The 7,386-nt window shown below is 40.9% G+C and overlaps 1 pseudogene; it reads right to left on the reverse strand.

The window, feature by feature from the left end:
• Positions 1-1,420: 1,420 nt before the first annotated feature.
• On the reverse strand, positions 1,421-6,911 carry LOC145390230 (cAMP-dependent protein kinase catalytic subunit 1 pseudogene; annotated as a pseudogene).
• Between the last annotated feature and the right edge of the window lie 475 nt (positions 6,912-7,386).

Here is a 7,386-nt window from a genome sequence, read left to right on the forward strand (position 1 = left end):
ACTGTGTCAATACTGTACTGTATTTTATGTTTAATTTTAATCTTTTACTCATGGGTAATACAGTCAATCCTCGTAAATCAAGTGTTCATAAATTACGGATTCATAAAACAAGGCTAGGTGGCCATCAGACTGCTGCCAACCTTATATCACTGTTAAGTCACGAAAATCGCAGATCTAGGCACCCAAGTGGGCCTTTTCTGAGGAGAACCGTAAACCGCGGCATTCAAACTGAAAATCGCGACCCAACAAACAATCACCGCGCGTCCCTGGTGGCATATGTGCATACTAATGCCGCCATGTTGTTGCTCTTCTTGTCCCGCCAGTCCGCACACTACAGACCGTTGCCGTGGAGTACGAGAGTTACCAGCCTTTTTGTGCAACTTCCCCCCACCTCCTACCTTCCAAGGCCCCTCCCGACCCCCCAATGAAGCGCTCTAAGCAGTATGGCGTCAAGAAACTGCCACAGTTGTTGTACAGTCAACGTTTGGAGCTCACTTGTCGTGTTGAGAGGGGAGAGAAGTTTTCAAAGCTGGCGAAAGAGTTTGGGAAGAACAAGTACTGAGAGGTTCTAAGTTCTTCCCAACACCACCCCACTCCATTCACTTAAGCAATTTCGTCATGGGATTAAGGTGAGATCCCTTAACATGGCTTATTTCTATTTAATACATGCACTGAATATTCCTAAATTTGTACGTTTGTGTTTGATGGTGCCTAGATAGGTGTAGGTAGGGTGCTGTGGGGGCGGGTTGGCCAAAGTCCAGACCCAAATTAATTTTTCACATAAAAGATATTATTCATAAATCACGGCAGTGGTCCAGACTCAAATTGACACGATTTACGAAGACTGAGTGTATTGTAGGAAAGTTTTTAGGATAGCGGGTCAAGACGGATAGCTTAGGGTGGTGACATATTATCTGGTTCAATGCCCAATGGATAACCAACTGGAGGTACCGACGTAATATCCGGCATTTTGCAGTATCCAGCACTGAGTTTTGCTGAATTACACTGGATATTTGAGAGACTTATGTTTACGAGAAAAAGGAATGTGAGCTGGAGATGGCAGTCAGATAGCTAAAAACAGGATAGTATAATGGCAATTCATTTATTGCCACCCCCTACAGGATTAAGGCATCTGACAATGAACTGATAGATAGACATAATGATATAATCAGTGCAGTTAACCTTTTGCTTAAATCAACACTGAGTCTTCTTGTAATTAATCCAATATACACAACAGCAAGACTTTACTGTGTGTGTGAGTGTGCATACTTTTTATCTACTAGCATGTATATATGCTGGTATAGCCTATACATTTTTTAACACATCAATGTAGGATACTACTTGATTAACAGTGCGACATAATGAGCATAATAATGATGTCTACATAGTCTTACTCCTGCTGGCATGTCATAGCTCTTACCTTCCCTGATACAATTTTTTCGTATATTTGTATGGGCTGATCAGCAAAGAAGGGTGGGTATCCAGCAGCCATCTCATACACAAGTACTCCTAAAGCCCACCAATCCACTGCCTTGTTGTAGCCCTGTCAAGAAAGAGCCACAGGTATTAAAACACTATGTTCTTGTGATGAAATTATTACACATGATTGTTGTAGTATATATGTCCATCCACCTTTCCATCATTTAACACTGCACTGCTCCATCACACTGGCCCATCAAATATATATTTACTTGTTATATATATATATGTGATTACCACCCACAATAGTAAATGGTGTACATTCATCAAATTACTATCTTCTCATACAACAAACAGAACAGCATATACAGAACCAAAAATGAAGGAAAATGTCTATTAATAATACTGTAGTTATAAAGGTTGTTGGTAAACTGCAAGAAGATGCTACAGAGAGACACCTTCCACTGCCAGATTATATAAATGTCCCTTAAATCCATCCCTGTCCTCTGAAAGGAGGATGGTGGAGTGCAGGAAAAGGGTTACTTCAGCCTGCAGTTCACTGGGACATCCAGATGAGTCTGGGGCCACATTACAATGAGTGACAATGAATGGCGATTACTATAATTGTAAATTATTAACGTAATGTAATATACATATACTTATTAACCCTTTGGAAATGACTTAGGCATTCCAATATTTACTTTGGCATTGTTGGAGGATTATTCAGCTTCTTTATGGATATGGGGACACCATATTATCTTACTTTAGCTACTGTCAGGCATTCTCATTCAGCAAATTGAGGAACCTCAACCCAAAGGGGTTAAATGACCGAAAAGCAGATGAGCTTTCCACTTATTGCTTGATGCTGTGGGAAAGGTGGTTTTAACAACAAAACCTCCCGGCATTTTCATCCAAATTAGGCAGTGATCCCTCTTATCGAGACATTTCTCTTTCCCTCCCTCATGTGACCTGTCACTTCATTCCCCCAACTCACACTTCGTCTACCTCTTCTATTACTGGTTACCTCACTCTCATGCAACCTCCTGGCAAATCTTTACAATTTACTTCAAAAGGCTCAGCCTCTCAGAGCATTTTTTGCTGTTTTCACATTAAAACCTCATACCATATTTCTCATTAACTCTTTCATATATCTAACAATCATACAAAAACTAACAGACATAAATACTGTAAAGCTATTGACACAGTACCAAGACATATCCTGATCATCAAATACCTGGAGATCAACATGGAAGACAATAACAAGAAGTGGTTAACCACCATCCTCTCAGGAAACATATCCAAGTTTTCAGCTTTGAACAAAGATTTTTATTTAGAATATTCCCCAGTGGTGTTCTATAGGGCTCAGTCCTTTCACCCTCACTTTTCAACCACCTCCTCCACAACCTACCAACTCTTCCCCCTTTGATGACTTGTCAATACCTTCACTGCACCCCAAAACTCAAATGCAGCAGGAGAGTTCCAACATTACCTACACTTACAAGAACACTGGCTTCAATAAAGCAGAGTGACTGTGTCACTCAACTCAACTACCACACTCATCATTGAGGACAAACATGAATCTCAAACATAACCCACAGCCACTGTCCCTAATTAATCACTCAAAATTATGGGGTTTACTCTGGATATATATATGAAGTTTCCTCAATGCACTTGCAACATCAATGCTATGGTGTCTTGTTGCTGTTGCTGTTGCTTACCCTCGGTCCACCTGACCAAGTAGATCTGTTGACTGCAAATAAGCAACCACCTCTACGGGGTCATCCCACAGATTTCATCCACCACTGATGTTGCGTCTGCATCTCCGGGATGCGTGTGCTGCACAGTGCTCCATTATGTGTGTTATGTTGTGTGGACCTATTCTACAAGTGGGATACATGTCATATGTGATTATAACTAAATCAAATATAAACTGATAACTTTGGAGGGCTGGGTGATGTCCTGATCTAAGCCTAGCTAGGTCATCTCGATCAGCCCTTCCTCTACAATAATTCCACCACATACCTTTCCTACAACACTGAATATACTCTACAATAATTCTTCCACATACCTTTCCTACAACACTGAATATACTTATGTCATGACGAGTTTTGCACTTAATTCATTCACCTTTATACTTGATGTCTCTTTGCAGGCAACGGAATGTTCCTTTTGACTATGTTCTTAGTTTTTTACAATATCACTTCCATTTAAAGAATGAAAACGAGTTAAAGATGAGCAAAAATCCCAACTTTTGCTCTCTGTTTAGGAAAAAGCTTCTCCTTGGAACATATGCATTTCTCTTCTTCCTACTTCTTTTCAGAAAATGACTTAAATTGTGAGATACATTCATATATCCATCCATCATCCAATCCTACGTCACCCCATGAGGAGCATAGGAACCCTGGGCTAGGCAAGTTGGTCCTGACATTTAAGATGAGAGTGACCAGTCTTACTCATCCCTCAGTGGCATTACGTAAACAATAAACCCCAACCACCCCTTGGATATAAACCTACAGCACACAGGCTCAATCCAATTGGAGCACCTTAATTACCCACTAAGCCACCAGACGCCATAATTTGATTATATGGTTACCATCCAGCGTAGTAAATGGTTCCCTGGTGTACAGGAAATCATTTGGTTTGTCATTCAGTGTAGAGTTACCCATAAGCAGAAGGTAGAGGAAAGAATGAAGGAAAGAAAGACAGAAGAGAGAGTGTAAAGTCACCCGTCTGCAGAAGGAGAAGGAAAGAGTGAAGGAATGAAAGACACAAAGGAAGGATGGAAGAGAAGAATTGGCAGACACCCAAAGCAGCATTACATCAAGTGAGTGGATGGTGAGTGCCCCCACCTACCATAAAGAGAGACATTCATCTTCACTAATCCCCTTCATGTTACTGTACTGAAATGTTTCCATTCAGGTTTACTAAATAGGAAATAATCAGTATGCCTTTCAACACCACCCAATTCATATATCATCACTCTGCCTGCTCTTTCCACGAACAATGTGTTGCATACAACCATGGTTAATACATCACTGAAATTAGGTATTCTCTCACCTTCAACATTCCTTATGCTATACCACACCCCACCAAGCACCCCCTGAGACCCATGAACTGATCTAAATGTCCACTTAAGTCATCACCCAGCATCACTATTTTCTCACCAAATTCTGAAATAAGTAATAATTTGCCCCAATACCAGTCCTCCACCTCCATACATCTCCCAGCTTTGAAGGCATACATAGATACAACTGGAGGTATGTCATAACCAATGGCTTGATGAGTAGTACTGTTGTATTCACTTTTCACCTCCACACTCCACTGTATCTACCAACTGCTAAGCAGCCAGAATTCACACCCCACCAATTCTAGACCTTTCACTTTTACAAAAAATAAATAAAATACTAATACCTTCTTCAACTTGCTTACAATTACTGTAATCTCCCACCCACTGTGTTTCCTATCCACAACAGGGCAGGCCACTTAACATCTCCAGTACGCTCCACTGTACTCCCAATAACATCCCCACATTCATGACTGACTAGTCTGAACTTAGAGAGCACCTTCCCCCTTTAGTCCTTTACATCCACTGAGTATGCTGAAGTTTACTCCAACACTCATCACATATTGTCCAACACAGATTGACTGCAACGTCACTGCAGCCGACCAAACTCATCCATCCACCACTGCCAACCGGGGCTGGTGGGGAAGCCCTTCATGCCAGCTGCTCAAACACATTTCTGAGCACAGCCTGGCATTACAGCTGACGGATATTATTTATTCATGGCACATAACTACATCACCACTAATATCCTCATAATCATTGACAGCAGATTATCCACATCATTACACCAGTGTTCTGGCCTCTCTTTTTTTAGTGCAAACCCAATACAGTACAGTAAAATTTTCCTTCCCTGTACCCTTCAGCATAGGCAGTGCACCAGCCCTACAATGCAGCACATTATGTCTGGGGATCAAAGAATAACCATGCCACCAGTGACACCAAGCCACTTTCTTGCAACAGTTAGACATGTATTTATGGTTGTCTGGCCTAAACTGATTCTACCACCACTGTCTGTTGATGAGAAACAGGTTCAGGATTATGATCAAGATGGTTCAAACTGCTGCATGATGGGAGAAAATTACATTAATGTTGACAATTTGTTACCTGCTATAGTCTGAGACTCTCACCTTGGACTTGTAGCTGAGTACATGTGGAGAGGATGGAGGGTGAAAGACTGACGAAGAGAGTGTATGTGAGTGAGGTGGAGGGGGAAAGAGGGAGGGGGAGGCCGAGGATGAGATGGAGGGATGGGGTGGAGAGGTATATGAGAGAGGGGGGTGTGAGTTGGGAGCAGGGGAGTGAAATGGCGGGGGACAGGGCGACTTGGAGGCGATTTGTTTGTGGCCACCCCAAACGGGGCTGAGGCGTCTGGCAATAGATAGATAGATAGATAGATAGAAGAAGTATATCAACCAACTGCCATAAATCACTCTCATGGCTGTAATGGGAACCAACCAGCTAATACCTATTTCACACTACTAACATCACTAGCATTTTCATCACTTCCATCAAAACACAACTGCCATCACAACTCTTTCTTATAACCACATGTCCAACATAGTTATTGTCAAAACAGTTTCAGTATTACATTCAAACCCAACCTTCATAATATAAAAAGCACAACTATGGACATGTATCAATTAAGCTATATGCCTGACCAACTTCTATAACAATGTTGTGTGATAATTATGTCTAAGTCCTTGACTACTGTGCTCTCTCCATTTCATACTCCGTATTCTAAGATATCTATATATTACAGAAAACACCTACTTTCTAGCCAGATAAGGATAATATCAATGTCCAGATAATCGGCCAAATAGAAAGAGAAATTAAATACAGTAGAAGTATCAGAAAAAAACTAACCTTAGAAAGAATGATTTCTGGGGCCAAGTAGTCTGGGGTTCCACATAATGTCCACGTCCGTCCTTTGACTCGCTTGGCAAATCCAAAGTCTGTCACCTGAAATATTAAAAGTAATGAAATATTAAAAGTAATCATTGAAATGACATGCACATTGTCTGACTAAATTCAAGATAAACATCATTAATTAAATATACAAATACACTAAAATACACACATTTTATGCATATAATGAACAATAATGCATTCCTACTGTATGGGAAAGAAATTGAACATAATTTACAAACATTCCATATAATAAAGTTACCTGCATTGCAATTTATCAAACTATTCAATATGTCTATCAATAACTTCAAATGACACTCCTTGCAACTGTAATGTGTATATTGGAAATAAAAAAAATGCTCCTCCCCTCCCCTCCCCAAGCAAACAACAACAAACCTTGAGGTATCCTTGGCTATCTATTAGTAAATTTTCTGGTTTTAGATCTCTATAAATGAGATCAAGGTAGTGGAGGTATTCAAATGCTGGCACAATCTGGGCAGCATAGAACCCAGAGTGAGGTTCACTGAAAAACAAAGTTTAAAAAGATTAGTTTAGGTTCACTGAAAAAGGAATTCAAAATGATTAGTTTTATTCTAACATTATACAATAATCAACAAGCTAAAGAAAATAAGTAGCCACAGCACCAGAACACCACACAAAGAACAGCTGGAATACAATATGAGTTTAGTGTGCCAGGATTTACCAACATCTTTAATATACTGCAGAGTCCAAAAATCATCTATCTATCTATCTATCTATTGCCAGACGCCTCAATCCCGTTTGGGGTGGCCACAAACAAATCGCCTTCAAGTCGCCCTGTCCCCCGCCATTTCACTGCCCTGCTCCCAACTCACACCCCCCTCTCTCATATACCTCTCCACCCCATCCCTCCATCTCATCCTTGGCCTCCCCCTCCCTCTTCCCCCCTCCACCTCACTCACATACACTCTCTTCGTCAGTCTTTCACCCTTCATCCTCTCCACATGGCCAAACCACCT

Source organism: Coenobita brevimanus, unplaced genomic scaffold (assembly GCF_032717465.1).
Source record: "Coenobita brevimanus isolate Jiangsu-jjx unplaced genomic scaffold, ASM3271746v2 jjx.HiC_scaffold_3667, whole genome shotgun sequence".
Taxonomy (NCBI): Eukaryota; Metazoa; Arthropoda; class Malacostraca; order Decapoda; family Coenobitidae; genus Coenobita; species Coenobita brevimanus.